We start from the raw sequence: 20639 nt of genomic DNA, 5'->3' as shown, positions 1-20639 counted from the left end.
CTAGACTGTCGCTCTGGACTGTTTTATATACAAGGTCACCGGGATGACCCCTGGTGACCTAGTGGTGTAATTACATATCACCACAAAAGTTTCATTCATGTCTCTCTAAGGAGCCAAAGAACATTACACTACTAAGCAACTATGTGGTCAGTATTTCCAGAAATGGACTACAGCTCTCAAGTTTCTCAACAAATTAAATTTCCAAAACATTCATTCAGTTGATCAAAGGATAAGTGGGAAGGTATTTAAGGGTGACTTGGATGCCTCGACTTCAGCCTCACTGCTGGAATGGAAGCAAGACCATGTGGCCAAGGAGTTTATGAGAGTGCAGGAGGTGGCAGGATCCACAGACTTGATGTTTCTGAAGGGAATCTCTTTCTCATCTGGTTAGGGGCACTGGATTAGTGGTGCCTTTGTACCTTTATAGGGCAAGCAAAGGAAAACACATTTTGTGTACATAACAATAAAGGAATCTGGAAGTGGAGAAAGAACCAGGGCAACATGTCTGAGTACAGTAATTCTTTGGATCTGAAGAAGTTTAAAAAAATAATAGAAGCAAGGCAATAGTGATCATTTACATGAACACAGGAAAGTATATTAAATTGAATAGTACAACAGACGAATTTAATAAATCCATACCCAGACTTGGACTGGAGCAATTTAAGGTTGAAAGGAGATATCAAAACACATAGGAAATCTGAGTACAGATGCATACAGTTTAACTTTGGCATTTCTATAATTGATTTTTATTCAGTGACTCACAGAGCACACCCAGTGCACAAAGTCAGAGCAGTTATACAGCAAAGAGGAAGAGAGGGACAGGCTCTGTTAGAGAACAGTCATTTAAAGTGATGAGATTATAGGTGGGGGGGGGGGGGGGGAAAGCAAGTTAAAATGTAGAAAAACTAATGTGAGCTGAAAGCAGAACTGAGGCCGATAAATCTAGTGCATAGCTTTCCTGAAACTTTTTTCATCTCGGAACAGTGACATCAGATAAATGGCGCGTTATCTATCAGTTGTGCAGATATTTAAAAAGGGCAACTTTACCCTTTACAGTGTTCTGTTCTATTGCTTCCTTTTTCTGGACATAGATTTTACATTCAATGAGACATCTTCATCTAAAATGGATTGTTTTATGCAATAGACTACTCTGAAATGTTAAAGGAAGTGACTTACAGTTTGGAGAAAGGTATCTGCAGTAATGCCTTGCCTCAGTGAGGTCTGCTCCTGGAGTCAACGCATTAAAAGTCACAATTGGTTTTACAGGAAAGTGCAGAATTGTTGAAGGAAGTGCAGATGAGAAAAGATGATCAATCTCAAAATCTAGAGGCCCAACTGATGTGTCCTGAGTCTTATTTTCTGGAAAAGAATAAAACAGGGGCTCCTTGACACAGGTTATTAATGTTTCATAACGGTGACAAACATTCTTGTCTTCCACTCAACTCCCCAAAACAATCAAACAAGATAATACAATTCCAAAAATAAATAAATAAAAGTGCATTTCCTGGAATCAGAAATAAAAATACAATTGCTGGAGGAACTAATGCCATTAAGCAGCTTCTACAGAAAGAGAAACATTTCAGGTCAAAAGCCCTCGATCAGAACTGAGGAGGAGAGAATGTGCTTTCTCACTTCCTTAATCCTGCAGCCTGCAGCTGACGTGGACTTTTTTACCCCCTCCATAAATCTTCGTCTGCGAAGCCAAGCCAAAGAAAGAATCCTATTGAAGATGGCAAGTACATCCATCATTGGTTAGGGAGACAGACTTGTACACAGTATTCCAGACATGGTCAATAGAGACACGAAAGCTGCAGATTTTGGGACTTTGAGCAAACAATAAGCTGTTGCTGATGGGCTGAGCTTAATATTATTAGTGTCGAAGCTGGTGGAGTGCAAAATGAGGGTCAAAGGAACTCGTCCCTGTTCTGCCTTGGGTGGTGAGAAGCGGGGGGGGGGGGGGCGGAGAGAGAACAAGGTGAGACAATGGCAGAAGTATGAGAAATGGGGGGGTACAGGTATAGGTTTTAATCAATAATATGAAGGTGGGAATCCATGTTTAAAGTAAGGAAATTTTGGATGTTCTGAAGTAGAAAGTCACACTCTGTGAACAGATGTGACTGACAGAAGTGAGGTAAAGGAATTTGAAGAAAGAGCAGTGTGGAAAGAGGTATAATCCAGGTAGCTGTGGGAGCCCATGCATGTGTAATAGATAATGTGTCTCCAGAGGTGGAGACAGATAAAGGAAGGGGAAAGTGGTTTCAGAAACAGTCTAAGTAAATTTAAGTGAAACACAGAAATGCTGGAAGAACTCAGCAGTCTCACAATATCCTTTGGAGGTAAAGATATGTAAGCGATGTTTCGGGCCAGAGACCTTCTTCAAGCTACAAGTGAAAAGCAGGCAGTCACTCACTCATACCTTGAAGAAGGGCTCGGGCCTTTGATGTCAGTTATATATCTTTATCTCCTATGTACACTGCGAGACATGATGAGTTCCTCCAGTGCTTCTATGTTTTTATTATAATCACAGCATCTACAGTTTCATGCTTCACTCTAAGTAAATTTAATGGTCAGGTGAACAATGGCAGTGAAGCTAATGAAAGCGGCAAGTTCTGCACAAGTACAAATAGAGCACTAATGCAGCCATCAGTGTATTGAAGGAAGAGTTGGGGAGGATCACCCAAGTACAATTGAAACAGGGACTGTTCTACATATACAACAGAAGGCAGGCCTAGCTGTGGCCGGATGTTTGCCCACGGGTACACCCTGAATCAGGAGAAATTGACCATTTCTACCTAGGGATGCTGCCTGACCCAATGAGTTCCTTCAGGGGCTCAACATATCGTCAACTGAGCCCTAATGGAATTGGAAAAAGACACCGTTACACTTGCACTAAAATTGTACTGCAATAAGAACCAATCTTTAAAATTACTTGCTGAGTTTGCATGTTAATTTTCAGTAATTTGTGTACAAGGACACCCATGTCCTTCAGATAACACTTTTCAGTCTCTCACCATTTAAAAATTCCTGTCTTACGTTTTTTTTTAAACAAACCAAAGTGAATGACTTCATACTTTTCCCACATAATGTACCATCTGCCACATCATTACCTATTCACATTGCCTCTCCTCTCACAATACATACCACCACAATGTTAGTTTAATCAGCCAAATGTGGAAATATCACACATGATCCTCCTCATCAAAATGGACAAAAAAACAAAACAGCTGGGTCCCCAAGCACCAATCTCTGAAATATATCCTCCTCACTGACAATCAATACATGATTGGATGCCTGCTTAACCCACTGCTCTGCTCCCTCCACACTCTTGACTGTGTGGCCAGCCACAATTCAAATGCTATCTACAAATTTGCCAATGACATCACCATTGTCACCAAAATCACAGATGGCAATGAGGAAGCGTCCAGGCGTCAGGTGGATCAATTCGTCCAGTCGTAGCACAACAACAACAACCTTGCAGTCAATGTTAGTAAAACTAACGGATTGATTGTGGATTTCAGGAAGGGGAAGCCAGGAGAACACAGTCCTCATTGATGAGAGGTCAGCAGTGGAGAAAGTAAGAAACAAGATTCCTTGCTGTCAGCATCACTGAAGAGCTTTCCTGGGTCTATCATGTCAATGCAATCAGAAGAGACGATGTCAGTGGTTATATTTCATAAAGAATTTTGAAGCGATTTGGTATGCACCAAATACCTTTGCAAATTTCTATAGGTGTACCATGAGAAGCATTCTGACCAGTTGAATCTCTGTCTAGTATGGAGTTGCCAATTCACAGGACAGGAACAAGCTACAGAAGGATGTAAGCTAGGCCAGTGCCATCATGGGCATTCATCTTCACTTCGTTAAGGACATCTTTAAGATGTGGTGTCTCAAGAAACCAACTTCTATCATCAAAGGGACCTCACTACCCAGACCTTGGACTTTTCTCGCTGATAGCATCAGTAAGGAGGTACAAAAACTCAACATGACAAAAATACCTTCTTCTCCTCCATCAGAGATTTCTGAAAAGACAATGAACCGATGGACACTACCCCTCCTTTTCCTACTTTTTGCACTCGTTATTTATTTTCTTAAATCTTGTGTTTACGGAATTATAATTTATTGTAATTTTGCACCTTGTTCCGCACAATACTGCTGTGGTGAAACCACAAATTTCAGTACACATGTTCATGACAATAAACCTGATTCGGATTCAGATTCTGATCTCCTTGGTCACAGTCTCCCAAAACAAAACGTCAAATTTCTTCCTCTGCAGATTTTGATCCATTAACCAGCATTTTATCCATAATATATCGGGCACTTTAATTTGGGGCAGCAAGGTCAGTGCAATGCCTTTACAGCACCTAGGTTCGAATCCCACGCTGTCTGTAAGGGGTTGTATGTTTTCCCAGTATCTGCGTGGGTTTTCCCCGGGGGGGGCTCCAGTTTCCTCTCACCATTCTTAACATACTGGGGGGTGTTAGTTAATTGGGCGGCATGGACTCGTGGGCCAGAATGGACTGTATGTCTAAAAAAAAAAATCACAGGTCTTATGAATGTCCAAATACTCCTCATCAACTGGTTTCCCTAATTTATCATGCTACAACATCAAAAAAAATTCCAACAGATTTATCAAACCATTTCCCTTTTATAGGATAACTGCCCAATCCCATTAATTTACATGTGCTATTACCAGTTCCTCATTAATGGCTTTTCATCCTACTAATGCTACCTGAGATGGTTATTAGTTCTCTACCTTCCCATTCTTCATTGATAAGGGATTGTATTTGTTGATCTCCAAAGAGTATAAAAAGGATCAAAAGCAATTTGGAAATAGAGTGCAATAACCATATAGCTGACACTGAGGAAATGAGGTGTAACATTTTAATTAGAAGAGGGAATATAAACCAGCAGATACAGCCTTGAAGTTTTTTTTTAAAGAACAGAAGGATGAGAGAGTATGAATCAGAATTTAATATCATGAACATGTCATGAAATTTGTTGTTATGTAGCAACATCACACAGTGCAATAAACCACCGTACAAAATAAATAAAAAGAGTGTAAGAGAAAAAAAGATGGAGTAAGCCAGTGTCTGCGGTTCATTGTTCACTCGGGAATCTGATGGCAGCGGGGAGGAAGCTGTCCTTGTGCTGCTGAGTGCTCGTCTTCAGGCTCCTGCACCTTTTTCCTTGATGGCAGCTGAGTGAAGAGGGCATGGCCTGGGTGGTGGGGTCTTTGAGGATAGAGGCTGATTTCTTAAGACAAGGATAATCTCTTGTAGATGTTATCAGTGGAGTGAAGACTTGTGCCCATGATGTCGCAGGCTGAATTAACAACCCTCCAGAGTATTTTCTTGTCCTAAGCATTGGCACCTCCGTACCAGACAGTGGAACACTTGTAGAAGTTTGCGAGAGTCTTCGATTACTTACTGAATCTCCTCAAACTCCTCACAAAGTATAGCCGCTGGTGAGCCTTCTTCATGAATGCATCAACATGGAGGGTCCAGGACAGAACGGAGACGTTGACACCAGGAATTTCAAGTTCTTGACCCTCTCCATTGCTGACCCCTCGATGAGGACTGGATTGTGTCCTCCTGATTTCCTCCTGAAGTCCACAATCATCTCCTTGGTTTTTCTAACATTGAGTGCAAGGTTGTTGTTACACCACTCAACAAGTTAATCTATCTCCCTCCTTTAAGCTTCCTCATTGCTGTCTATAATTCCACTAACAACCATGGTGTCACTGGCAATTTTGTGAAAGTAGTGAATATTTTGAAAGTGGAAGGCAGGTTTACAAAATTGAGGTGTTTTTTTTTTAAGAATACATGAGATCTTGCCCATTCAGAGCCAGCTCTTCAGCGCTTGACGTCCTGTTTTGCGGAAACTGCCAAAATGTTTGGCCTGGAAGTCAGCCTGAAGAAAACTGAGGTCCTCCATCAGCCACCCCCCCCCCCCCACATCTCCATCGGGCACACAAAACTCAAAACGGTCAACCAGTTTACCTATCTCGGCTGCACCATTTCATCGGATGCAAGGATCGACAACGAGATAGACAACAGACTCACCAAGGCAAATAGCACCTTTGGAAGACTACACAAAAGAGTCTGGAAAAACAACCAACTGAAAAACCTCACAAAGATAAGCGTATACAGAGCCGTTGTCATACCCACACTCCTGTTCGGCTCCGAATCATGGGTCCTCTACAGGCATCACCTACGGCTCCTAGAACGCTTCCACCAGCGTTGTCTCTGCTCCAACCTCAACATTCATTGGAGCGACTTCATCCCTAACATCGAAGTACTCGAGATGGCAGAGGCCGACAGCATCGAATCCACGCTGTTGAAGATCCAACTGCGCTGGGCAGGTCACGTCTCCAGAATGGAGGACCATCGCCTCCCCAAGATCGTGTTATATGGCGAACTCTCCACTGGCCATCGTGTCAGAGGTGCACCAAAGAAGAGGTACAAGGACTGCCTAAAGAAATCTCTTGGTGCCTGCCACATTGACCACTGCCAGTGGGCTGATATTGCCTCAAACCGTGCATCTTGGCGCCTCACAGTTCGGCGGGCAGCAACCTCCTTTGAAGAAGACCGTAGAGCCCACCTCACTGACAAAAGACAAAGAAGGAAAAACCCAACACCCAACCCCAACCAACCAATGTTCCCCTGCAACCGCTGCAACCGTGTCTGCCTGTCCCGCATCGGACTTGTCAACCACAAACGAGCCTGCAGATGACGTGGACATTTACCCCTCCATAAATCTTCGTCCACGAAGCCAAGCCAAAGAAAAAAGAAACATGAGATCTTGGACTTTATAGAGGCTAAAGAACAAAGACATGATCAACCTGTTTTTTAATCCATTTCTGGCCATCAGAATCTCATAGCATACAACAAGCTCTTCTGCCCAACTAGTCTATACTGACCAACATGGTATTCTGGGCTAGTCTTATTTGCCTGCATGTGGCCCCATCCCTCTCAGCCCTTTTTATGCATAATTCTGCCCAAATGTATTTTGAATGTTGTTATTGTTCCCACTTCCAGAGTTTCCTCTGGCAGCTCATTCCAGACACGAACCACACACTGAGTGAAAAGATTTCCTCGCAGGCCCCTCATAAATTTTTCTCCTTTTCACCTGGGAAAAGGTGCAAGCATTCACTTCATCCATGCTTTTCATGATTTTGTAATCATGTCAGTCTCCTTTGGTCTTGGGAATAAAGACTCAGCCTCTCCCTATAACTCAATCCTTCCAATCCTGGCAATGTCCTGATGAATGGCCTCTGCACCCCTTCTAATTTATTGATGTCCATCCTTTAGCTGGGTGACCATAAATGCACACAGTTCTTTTAAATGTGGTCTCACCATGTACAGCTGTATCATGTTCCCAACTTTTGTTCTCTAATTCTCACCCAATATAGGCAAGCATGTCAAAAACCTTCTTCGCCACCTTATCCTGCACTCTCAAGAACTCTGTACCTGAACCCAAAGGTCTCTTTTCACTCTCCAAGCCCCTAGTATTCACTGTGAAAGTACTGCCCCAATTTGACTTACTAATGTTCAACACCTCATATTTACCACAGTTAAATTCCATTTCACATTCCTTGGCCCACCGACCCAACTGATTGAGTTCCTGTTATCAGGTTGGACATGTTCCCTCCCTGTCCACTACACAACCAATTTTGGGGTCATCCACAAATGTACTTATCAAGTTAATGGTTTGTGGTGCACAGCACTGGACGCAGGCCTCCAATCAGAAAAACATTTTTCCACTACTACTCCCTGCCTCCTTCCATTACACCAGTTTTGAATTCACCAGGCCAGTTCACCTTGGATCTAAGACTAACCTACCTTACTGGATCTTCTCAAAGATCCATATATACAATGTCCATTGCCCTCCTCAACTCTCTTGGTCACCTCTTCAAAAAACAATCAGATTTGTGAGAGACAGTCTGTCATGCACGAGTCCATGCTAACTGGACTGACTATCCAAATGCTGGTAGATCCTGTCCTTCAGAAATCCCTCCAGCAATTTTCCAACCACTGAAGTAGTTGCCTGGCTTCACCTTGCTGCCGTTTTTAAATCACCCCACAACATCAGCAACCCTCCAGTCTTCCAGCACTTCACCAGAGGCCAAAGATGAAAATATCTCAGCAGGTAGTTCCACAATTTCTTCCCTCCCTTCCTACAAGATGAGAGTATAGACTTTATCAGGCCCTGTGGATTTGTCTGTTAATATGCTCCAAGGCTACCAAGGCTTTCTTCCTGCCGGTTCAGGTCCTTCCCACCTGCTTCCTCCAATTCTTTCACTTCCGTGATCTCCTCCATAATAAAGACTGATGAGAAGCATTTAATGTCCTATACATCTCTTGTAGATCTACACTAAGATAGCCTCCTTGATCTTTAATGGGACCAATTCTCTCCCATGCTAAAATTTTACTCTAAATAAGCCTGTAGAATCCTTTAAAATTCCCCTTTATCCTGCCTGCCCGCTCCATCTTCTGTCCTATTTTTGCTCCCCTAAAATCCTCTTTAAGCATATCCACCACTTCCTGTATTTATCATGGGATTTGTTTGATCCAGCTTCTTACACAAGCCTCCATTTATTTCCTGACCAGACCCTCAATATCCCTCAACCAGGGTTCCTTAAACTTACCAGTCTTGTCCTTCACTTTAAAAAGAGCCTGAAATCTTTGCAACTTACCTTTAAAAAACATCCCACTTTCCATCAGTTCCTTTACTTGCAAACATTCTCTCTCAATCAACTGCAAATTGTTGCTTAGTGCTCAAAAATCATATTTGCCCCATTTAAGGACTTTAACTTACAGACCAGTCCCATCTTTCTCGTAACTATGTTAAAAGCAAAAGTAGACAAATTTGCCCATCAAGTCTGCTCTACCATTCCAATAATGCACTGATCCATCCATTCAGCCCCACACCCCATAATCCTTGATGCCCGGACTAATCAAGTATCTGTCAATATCTACCTGGAATACACCCAACGACATCACTTCCACACCACCCATGGCAACAATTTAGCAGAGTTACGACTCTCTGGCTGAAGAAATTTCTCTGCATCTTTGTTTTAAATCAACACTCTTTTATCTTGAAGTTGTGCCCTCTTAGAACCAGAGGGCCATAGAATATTACTGCCCAAAAACAGGCCCTTCGGCCTTTCTAGTCTGTAGTGAACTATTATTCTTCCTAGACCCACTGACCTATACCCAGTCTATACACCCCCATACTCCTCCCACCCATGTACCTGTCCAAATTATTCTTAAATGTTAAAATTGAGCTCGCATTTACCACTTCGGCTGGCAGCTCATTCCGCACTCCTAGCACTCTCTGTGTGAAGAGGTTTCCCCTAATATTCCCCCTGAACTTTTCCCCTTTCACCCTTAACCCATGCCCTCTGGTTTGTACCTCACCTACCCTCAGTGTAAAAAGCCTACTTACATTTACTCTGTCTATACCCCTCATAATTTTAAATACCGCTATCAAATTTCCCCTCATTCTTCTACGCTCCAGGAAATAAAGTCCCAACCGGTTTAACCTTTCTTTGTTACACTGTTCCTGAAGTCTGGGCAACATACTAGTAAATCTTCTCTGTACACTTTCTATATTATTGATATCTTTCCTGTAGTTAGGTGACCAAAACTGCATACAATACTCTAAATTTGCCCTCACCAATGCCTTATACAACCTTGCTTTTACATCCAAAATTCCTAAGCTCAATACTTTGATATATGAGAGACAATAAGCCAAAAGCTCTCTTTATGATCCTTTCCATCTATTCCCAGATCCCTCTGTTCTACCGCACTCCTCGTGCCCTACCATTTACTGTTTGCCTTCAAAAATGCAACAACTCACACTTGTCTGCATTATATTCCATCTGCCATTTTGCAGCCCATTTATCCAGCTGGTCCAGATCCCTCTGCAAGCTTTGAAAGCCTTCCTCACTGTCCACAATGGTTCCAAACTTTGCGTCATCTACAAACTTGCTGATCCAATTTACCTATACATATGTAAAGATGACAAACAACAATGGTCCCAGCACCGATCCCTGAGGCCCACCACTAGTCACAGGCCTCTAGTTGGAGACGCAATTATCCACCACCACTCTGGCTTCTCCTGTAGAGCCAATATCAAATACAATTTACTACCTTATCATGAATACCGTGCGCCTGAACCTTCTTGACTAACCTCCAATGTGGAAGATTGTCAAAGGTCTTACTAAAGTTCATGTAGACAACATCCACACCCTTTCCATAATCAACTTTCATGGTAACCTCCTCGAAATACTCTGTAAGATTAGTTAAATATGACCTTCAACACATAAACCTATGTTGGCTATCCCTAATCAGTACCTGGATATCCAAATACTTGTTTATCTGATCTCTTAGAAACCTTCCAATAATTTACCTACTACTGACATCAGGTTCACTGGCCTATAATTTCCAAGGTGACTTTTGGAGCCTATTTTAAACAATAGAACAGCATGAGCTGCCCTCCAATCCTCTAACCACACTCATGGCTAAAGACATTTTCAATATTTCTGCCAGTGCCCCTGCCAGGGTACCTGACTGGGTGGAACCCTGTCCTCCTTCAAGGTCTAAGGGAATATTTGTCAGGCCCTGGGGATTTATCAACCCTTATTTGCCTAAAGACAGCAGGCACTTCCTCCTCTTTAATCTGTACAGGCTCCATGATCTCACTGCTTGTTTTCCTTACATCCTTAGACTCTGTGCCAGTTTCCTGAGTTGACAATGATGAAAAAAAACACATTTAAGATCTCCCCCATCTCTTTTGACTTCATACAAAGCCAACTACTCTGATCTTTAAGGGAACCAATTTTATCCTTTACTATCCTTTTGACCTTAATATACCTGTAGAAACCCTTAGGATTTTCCTTCACATTGTCTGCCTAAACAAGCTTGTCTTCTTTTAGCCTCCCTGATTTCTTTTTATACTCAAGTACCTCATTTACTCCGTTTTACCTATAACTGCTATATATATATATCTCTCTTCTTCCAAACAAGATCTCCAATATCCCTCAAACACCAAGGTTCCCTCTGCCTGCTAACTTTGCCTTTGATCCTGACAGGATCATACAAATTCTGTACTCTCAAAATTTAACCTTTGAAGATCCCCCACTTACCAAGCACTATCTTTCCAGAAAACAACTTACCCAATCTATGCATTCTAGATCCTTTCTCATTTCCTCATAACTGGCCTTTCTCCAATTTAGAATCTCAACCTGAGGCCCAGACCGATCTTTCTCCATAATTAACTTGAAACTAATGGCATTTTGATCATTGGACCCAAAATGTTCCCCTACACATACTTCTGTCACCTATCCTGTCTTGTTCACTAAGAGATCCAATACTGTATTCTCTCTAGTTGGTACTTCTATATATTGATTTAGAAAAGTTTCCTGAACGCATTTGACAAACACCAAGCCATCCAGCCCTTTTACAGCATGGGATTTCCAGTCAAAATGTAGAAAATTAAAATTCTCTACTGTCACAACCTTATGTTTCCTGGAGCTATCTGCTATCTCTCTACAAATTTGCTTCTCCAATTGTCATTGACTACTTTGCAGTCTATAATACAACCCCATGAGTGTGGTTATACCTTTACCATTCCTCAGCTCCATCCATACATAGCCTCAGTAGACAAGCCCTCTGATCTGTGCTGTCTGAACTGTGATATTTTCCCAATGTGCAATGGCACTCCTCCCCCTTTAATCACCCACAATGTACAACCCTTTGACTGCTGACATTACATGCAATCTTCACATCATCTTTTCCCTCCTCCACTCCTCTATCTGTTCTGGCACTCTGGTTCCCATCCCCCTGCAAATCTAGTTTAAACGCCCCCCCCCCCCCCCACCCACCCCGGAGCAGCACCAGCAAACCTTCCCGCAAGGATATTAGTCTCCCTCAAGTTCAGATGCAAAAGTCCGTCAGAACAGGTCTCAGCTTCCCTGGAAGAGAGCCAAATGATCCTCTCTTTTACACCATCCCTTTGGCCAAGTGTTAAGTTGCATTTTCCTCCTATTTCTAACCTCACTCGCATAAGGTATGGGTAGCAATCCTGAGATCACAACCCTGGAGGTTCTGTCCTTCAATTTAGCACCTAACTCCCTGAACTCACTTTGTCCTAGATTTCCCTACCATGGAAACAAGCTTGCCACATCAACTCTGCCCAGGTTTTTCAATATCCCAATGATGTCCCCCCTCGTCCTTCAATACTCCAATGAGAACAATCCAAGAGCTGACAAACACTCCCCATATGCTAACCAGAATCATTCCTGGTATCATTCTACTAAATCCTCTCTGAACCCTTTCCAATGCCAGCACATCTTCTCTCAAATAAGGCACCCAAAACTTTACATAGTACGACAAGTGAGGTTGCACCAGTGCCTGAGAGAGTCTCAACATTGCATCCCTCTTTTATGTGCTATCCCTGTGCAAATGAATGCCAACGTTGCCTTCACCTTCTTCACCACCGACTCAACCTGGAGATTAACTTTTAGGGTATGCTCCACGAGGACTCCCAAGTCCCTTTGCACCCCAAAATTTTGAATTTAAATAATAGACTGGCTGTCCATTTCATCTACCAAAATGTATGACTGTACACTTCCCAACATTGTATTTCATCTGCGGCCCTTTTGCCCATTCTCCCAAACTATCCGAGACTCTCTGCAGCCTTTCGGCATCTTCAGCACCACCTGCCTTAGCACCTATTTTGGTATCATCTGCACATTTAGCCACAAAGCTATTTATTCCATAATCCACATCATTTTGATATAATGTAAAAAGAAGTGGCCCCAATATTGACCCCTGAGGAACATCATTGGTAACCAACCGGTAGCCAAGCAGAATAGATCCCTTTATTCCCACTCTGTTTTGTCAGGTATGATTTTCCTTTAAGAAAAGCATGCTGACTTGAGCCTATCTTGTCATGCACCTCCAGGTACTCAATACCTCATCCTTGATGATCAACTCCAACAGCTTCCCAACTACCGATGTCAGGTTAATAGGTCGATAATTTCCTTTCTGTTGCTTCCCCCCCCCCTCCCTTCTTAAACAGCGGAGTGACATTCAAGATCCTCTAGTCTTCTATATTCCATTGATTCCTGGAAGATCATTACAAATGCCTCCACAATCTCCACAGCTACCTTCTTCATAACCTGAAGGTGCACCCCATCCAGTCCGGGAATCTACCCTTAGACCATCTAACTTCCAAACTACCTTCTCTCTTGTGATCATAACTGCACTCACTTCCCTTCCCAGAGATCCTTGAGATTCTGCCATGCCACTAATGTGTTCAACAGTGAAGACTGGTCCAAAATATTCATTCAGTTCCTCTGTCATCTCCTTGTCTCCTATTACAATTTCTCTAACATCATTTTCTATCAGCCTTATGCCTACTTTTATCTCTCTTTACTCATTATTTAATAAAGATTTTTACTCTTGTATTTAAAAAAGCTTTCAGTATTTTATTTGATATTATTTGACAACCTCCTTTCAAAATTAATTTTTTTCCTTCCAGTTATCTTCTTAGTTTTCTGTTAGGTCTGCTTTGTTCATGAATGAGTGAGACAAACACCAGACTGAGTCGAAATCAGGGTTCTTTGTTCTTTATTACCGGATTGTAACACTTGCAACTAACCATGTTAGTCGGAGAATGCATTCTGCCGTTATCAGCAAAATGGTGATTTTTTATACCCTTGGATACGTGCTTAGAACATCATCATATCATTACTTGTCCAATGACTAAAACTGTTGCTATCCTTTCCCTGCTAGCTTCCTGCCTCTCAATCCATCAATGTCTCTCTTATCTTGTAAGTACAAGGATGCATTCACATCTTGTTACAGCCCTGTACAGGGTAACTCCTTACACATTCCCATCTCATGATGTTTTACCTTACATTTCTCCTCTAAATTTATAAAGTTTTCCCATCCTCCCTCTTCCCACTAATTTTTGCTTCCTTGTCTGCCTTTCGCCTTTATCAATATTTTTGCTTTAACTTCCCTCATCAGCCACAATCGTCTCATTTTTCCATTCACACATCTCTTTCTTTTTGGTATGCATCAATCTACTTAGGCCAGTCACTCATGTGACTGTAATTTCCTTTACTCCAGTGACATACTGACACATCGGAATTTAGCCTCTCCTTTTCAAATTTAAAGTAAACTCAGTCATAAGGTGATCACTGCCTCCTAAGGGTTCCTTTACCTTAGGCTCTCTAATCACCTTTGGTTCATCACACAGCACCCAGTCCAGAACAGCCGATCCCCTGGTGGGCTCGTCAACAAGCTGCTCCATCCCATAGGCATTCCACAAACTCTCTCTCCTCTGAGATCCTGTACCCACCTGACTTCCTCAATCTACTTTCATGTTAAAATTCTCCATGTTTATCTTAATATGGCCCTTCTGACATGAGTTTTCTATTTCCAGTTGTATTTTGTAGTTGCTATTTGGAAGTCTGTATTAAACTGCCATTAGGGTTCTTTTACATTTACCATTCATTAACTCAACCCATAAGGGTTCTACCTCTTCTGATCCTTTGCCACTTCTTTCCAATAATTTAATATTGTTGCTTACCAGCAGAGCCATGCCACCCCTCCGGCCTACCTGCCTATCCTTCCAATACATCGTGTATTCTTGGACGTTCAGCTTCTAATGACATCCATCCTTTAGCCATGACTCAGTAATGGCCACCACATCATACTCTCCAATCCACAGCTGAACTGCAAGATCATCCACCTTGTTTCTAATGCTGCATGCATTTTAGAATAAAACCCTCAGATCAGTTTTTGAATGCACTGTGTCTCGGTTATCCCTCCAGCTACAATTTTATCTCATCACCTACCAGTCATCCTTGCTGCGTGATGACTTTGATTTACTGCTGTTTCTCCTTTTATCACCCATAATACTCTTGCTCTCATCTCCCTGCCAGATTAGTTTAAACCCTCCCTAACAGCTATATTAAAACTGCCTGCCAGGATATTGGTCCCCTTTGGGTTCAGGTATAACCCATCCTTTTTGCATAGGTTGTACCTTCCCCAATAGAGATCCCAATGAGCCAAGAATCTGAAGCCCTGCCCCCTTCACCAGTTTCTCAGGCATGCATTTATCGGCCTGATCTCATTATTCTTAGCACATGGCATTATCTCAATCCCCAAGAGGTCCATTGTGAACCCACTTGACTAGGACCTTCAATAAATTGATTGGCAATGCTCTCTTAATGTCTCTTGCACACTTCCCAAATTCTACTCCATCCAAACCCTTTGTACTATGGGTGCCCCAGTCAATATTCAGGAACTTGAAACCTCTCAGGAACAATTTATTCTTCCAGCTATCTGCAATTTCCCTACACAATGGCTCTTCCAATTCCCATTGATTATATAGGTCTCTAATGCAGGCACATCAAAATGGTCACTCCCTTCTTGTTTCTAACTTCTACCCATACAGCTTCACTAGATGATCCCACAGGAATATCATCTCTTAGCGCTGTTGTCATGTGTTCCTTTGTATAAAAAATGCAAGCCCATTCCTCTGTTACCTTCCCTTCCATCATGCCTGTAGCTTCTGTATTCTGGAACAATCAGCTGCCAAGCTTGCACTTCTCTGTCATGTTTCTGTAATGGCTCCAATATCCCAGTCTCCTGACCAAATTCACACACTGAAGGATCCTTTTAAAGTCCAAGATTCCTTTTATTTTCATGTAATAATACATTAAAAATGTAATATACGTGATATACTTTGACCTTTGTCTGCTGCAAGGCAAATGAAGAGTTGCCATGTGCCCGGCACCATGAAAGATAGGAGAAAGAAAAGCAAAAGAGGATCCCTTCAGGGTCACTGAATGCCATGGATTCACCTCCGGTGCTCCCACAGCCTTCGCAGCCACACGGACCTCTGTTCGATACATCATCAACCCGAGCTTCAGATCCAATCTTCTGAAGCAATCAGGAAGCCTTCAGCACCCGAGGTCCTTCTTGCCCCCAACACCCTTTCAGTCAGCTTGTCTGCCAAACCTGTTATGCCTCTTGCATTGAAATATATTCAATTTAAACAATGTACCTTTCCTCTCACTTGGCCATGCCTGTCCTGTCCACTGCAGTTACTCACTTTGAGTACAGTATTAGCCCCCATCTATTCACCTGCCTCATCTCTGCTCTGAACCCTAGAAGCAAGAACAAATCTCCCTGTCAGAATATAGTTTAAATGTAACTAGCCCCTCTTGTACAGGTCACTTCTTCTCCAGAAGAGATCTCAGTGATCCAGGAACCCGAATCCCTGCCTCAGCTCCTCAACCATGCATTTACCTGTCCAATCTTTTGATTCCTAACCTGACTAGTATTTGACTCTGGGAATAATTCAGAGATTATTACTCTCTTTTTCTTTTTCAATCTTTTTTTATTGGTCTTTATAATAAATACAGTACAATGAAGAAAAGGGAACAAACTGAAAATACAATATAACATATGTATGTACATATATAAATAAATAAAACTTCAAACAGTATGAACTTGGTTTCCACCCCCCCACCTCCCCCCGGCACTGGATGAAGACAGGAAAGACATTGAATATATATCATATACCAAATCTACTCTATTAAAAAATAACTAACCAAAAATAAAAACCATCTCTGCATCTTATCCCAAGGGTTACATATATTTTGATTCATACCATGAATCAAAAAACAAAGGTAAGATTATATCTCATCGGGAAGAGTGTGTACATCTAAACACATTAAAAATATTTACATCAAATGAAAATAGGACATAGAAGGTCACCATGTATCTTCAAATTTCACTGATGAATCAAATACATGATATCTAATATTTGAAATATTTTTTCTGAACTTAAACAGGACATAATATAAGAGAACCATTGAAACATTGTTGGAGGTCTAGAGACAATGTAGAGAAAGCCACAACCCATTGCACAGGTACAGAAAAACTCCCTATGTCTGGTTCAATAACCCCAAAAAGAGCAATTATTGGATTGGGTCGCAGCTCCACCTGAAATACAGTTGAAAATTTCTTTCCAATAAATTTCTAAGGATGGATAAGACCAAAATATGTGTCAATGTAGCAGACTTAGATTTGCATCTGTCACAAGTAGAGTTAATATTAGAAAAGATACAAGCTAGCTTATCTTTGGAAATGTGAACCCGATGCACCATTTTGAATTGGATTAATGAATGTCGGGCACATTTTGAAGATGTAATCACCAGTTTAAGAATATTCTCCCATAGATCCTCCGATAACGGTCTTGCAAGTTCCAATTTCCAAGCCTTTTTAATCTTATCGTGAGGTACTGGACTTAAATCTAATAATCCATCATATATAATTCCAATTCATCCTTTCTGAGAAGGATTCAATTGAAAAATATTATCAACTAGATCTGGTGAATATACAAATAAAAGGTCCGATAATAAGGTATTTAAGAAATTTCTAATATGTAAATATCTAAAAAAATGAATATTTGGTAAGGCATATTTACTTGCCTGCTATTCTTAAATAATTTTGCAAAACAAATAATACCTTTGATTTTATATAGAGAGAAGGATTGATCAATTATTGATGGTCGAAAAAAAATTATTATGAGAGATAGCACGAGATAAAACAAACTTTTTTTTTTAATTAAAAAAATCCTAAATTGGAACCAGATTCACCATACATGTTTGAGGATTTGATTAGATATATCCTTATTGATCTCAGAAAAACTAAATGGAAGAGAGGTACCCAAAAAAGAGACCACTGAATACTGCTGTATGGATTTCAATTCCAAATCTGTCCATAATAAATGATCCAATTTGTCAGAATAAAAATCCAAAAAGTTAGATAATGAATAGTAACAGCTCAGTAACAAAATCTAAAATTAGGTAGAGCCATACCTCCATCTTTTTTCAATGTTTGTAAATGAAATTTACTAATTCTAGAGTTTTTGTTCTTCCAAATAAAGGAAGAAACTTTTGAGTCAATATTATCTTAAAAAAATAGACTTCGGGATGAAAACTGGAATCGCTTAAAAAAGATATAAAAACTGAGGCAATATTATCATTTTAACTGCATTAATACGACCTATTAAAGTTCGTGATAAAGGAGACTATCCAGTAAAAGACAATCTCACATTCTCGAATAGAGGAGAAAAATTGAGTTTATATAAATCTTTAAATCGTTTAGTAATTTTAACCCCCAAGTATGTGAAATTATCTCTGACAATCTTTAATGGAACTTGAGTGTAGATATGGACCTGCATATTCATCGGAAAAAGTTCACTTTTATGAAGGTTTAATATATATCCAGAAGAAGAGATGAATTGAGAAAGCACTGATATCATAGCTGGGATAGATCTTTCAGGATCTGAAATATAAACCAACAGAGATTACTACTCTCGAGGTCCTCATTTTTAATCTCTTTCCAAGCTTCCCAAATTCACTTTAAGGCAGCCACCATATTTTGTCCATCCTTTCATGCCTCAAAAAAAAGATACTCCCACAATTCAAGAAATTGAAATAAACGCTGCCATTGGCAATGAAAATGATTAAGATATGCTTAAATAGAGTTGGAGAAATTAAATTCAGTGAAAATGTAGGAATAATGACATTTCTGCAATCCTGAATGGTGGTGTTCCCAGGCATCCATTGCTTTACGCCTTACTAGAAAGTACAACATGACTGTTTGGAAGGGTCAGGAACCCTCAACCTCCACTCTGCAGTCATGTAGCCTTAGAGATGGAACATTAGCATTCAACATCCCAAGAATGTCTGTTTTGTGCCAGTACTACCTGAACAGCAACTAGACAACAAATCAAAGAATATTATCTCAAACACTCCAAACGTGTTTTAGTGAGTCAACAGAAAGTTGCTTGTTTCAGAATACCTGATATCAGACCAGCTGTTATTATGGCAAAATCTTTGTAATCAATTCAATCAAGTTTCCAAATAACAGTGATACCAAAGACATTGATAGCGAGAGATTCCACAATGGTAATGGCATTGAATGTTAAAAAGACTATTCTTTCTTAATCCAATTTGCACTTAATAGGGCTCAGGAAGATGCATTGGAGGGCTTTAAGGAAAAAAAAGAGATTCCAGATAGAGAAAGGTGAGGTTCTGTTCGAATTGAAATCAAAAATGAGATTTTTTAAATTAAAATATTGCTTAAGGGAATCAAGATTCCCAGAGGCAAATGCACCATTCATTCACTAAATCCACTGTCTCTATTATTTGGTGATTTGCGCCACTCTTTCACAATAGGAGGAAAGAAGGCGGGATAGCGACACGACAGCAGCATCTTCATTGGTGTAGAAGACCAGGTGAGAGCAGGGAGCAGAGGCACAGTGCTGCTCTGGAGGGTCCAACCACAAGGTCCCAATGCTGGCAGTTTCGTGCAGGCTTAAAACACCCTGTTAAAGGAACCAACGGTGTTTTTAAGTCAAATGCTCCAGATGACGGTGCCCATGCTCAGCAGCAGCCATGAGGAGTTGTAGACTCTGGGGAGCAGTGTGCCAGCATAGGGCTCCAGAAATGGACAGAACACCCTCCATTGAGAAAGAGAAGCAGGGGAGCTGACCCTACAGGATGGTAATAACTGGAGTGGGCCACCAAGGGGCTCAGTGGCTGAAGGGCCCCACAGGACAGTGACCATGGCAGCACACCAGTGAGGGTCTCAGCGGCTGAAGGATAACACAGCAGTAGGCGATCTGCGACTTGCGGTTGAGGGACTTATGGAACTAGGGTGCCAAAGGCAAGAAGAGCTCCCGAAGGTCCTCGGGCACTGAAGGCTTCCTGATTCTGTCAGAGCTTTAGATCTGGAGCTCGGGTTGCCAATGAACAGCTGCAGATGCGTCAGGAGCAATAGAGGCAAATCCACGGACATGCTGTGTCTCTGAAGGGTCTCTCTTTTGCTTCTTTTTCTCTATTGCTGTAAGGGGGGCCGGGTAATACTAATGGAGACAACAGGCATTAGTAAATGTAATAATTGCTTGTATTATTACATTTTCTGTATTATATGACAATAAAGTAATATTAAAGTGTAACTTTGAAAGATGACAATACACCATTGAAGTATTAAAAATAAAAATGAGGATTCATTGTTGAGTTCATCAATGTCTAACAAATTAATGTTCAGAAGTAGCTGCCAGTCTGAGAGTGATTATAATGTTTGTGATATTTTGACAGAAATATTTAGATCAATAGATAAATGTCCTGACCAATTTGTTCAAAAAGGCTCCATTTCCACAAGTTCCAGAAATGCAACGAGGAAAGCCATATACAATCAATACACATAAATTAAGGGAACTATAAAATGAGCAGAAACAGTCAAATAATATTTACATTTCTGATAATTGAGTGAATTTGATTGGTCCAGAAAGAATTTGCCTTCGATATTTGATTCAGAGAAACAAGGGTAAAAATTACCAAAAAAAAGGTAAAATTCAGTGACGCAAATAACTGGAAATTTAATTTTAAAAATAGCTGGAATATTTCAATTTAAGAATGACCAAGTAATTTTCTCAAGAAACATTATTAGACTTCTTCAGCAAAATAAGGCAGATTTTACTTCAAATTCAGCACATCTAACATTCCTGACTTTATCACAAAGAATTGAAGACTGTTTCAC

General features: G+C 40.9%; 1 protein-coding gene across 6 annotated transcripts in view; it reads right to left on the bottom strand.

The window, feature by feature from the left end:
- LOC138764158 (ERC protein 2) overlaps positions 1-1359 on the bottom strand; it is an 871420-nt gene extending 870061 nt beyond the window's left edge. For all 6 annotated transcript variants that reach the window (XM_069939655.1, XM_069939657.1, XM_069939658.1 and 3 more), the window contains exon 1: positions 1177-1359. The gene's annotated coding sequence lies outside the window, so the exon portion shown is untranslated. The remainder of the gene's footprint in view (positions 1-1176) is intronic.
- Positions 1360-20639: the final 19280 nt, after the last annotated feature.

Source organism: Narcine bancroftii, chromosome 5, assembly GCF_036971445.1.
Source record: "Narcine bancroftii isolate sNarBan1 chromosome 5, sNarBan1.hap1, whole genome shotgun sequence".
NCBI lineage: Eukaryota > Metazoa > Chordata > Chondrichthyes > Torpediniformes > Narcinidae > Narcine > Narcine bancroftii.
Note: the sequence above shows the minus strand (reverse complement) of the source record. Positions and strands in the feature narration are given on the sequence as shown.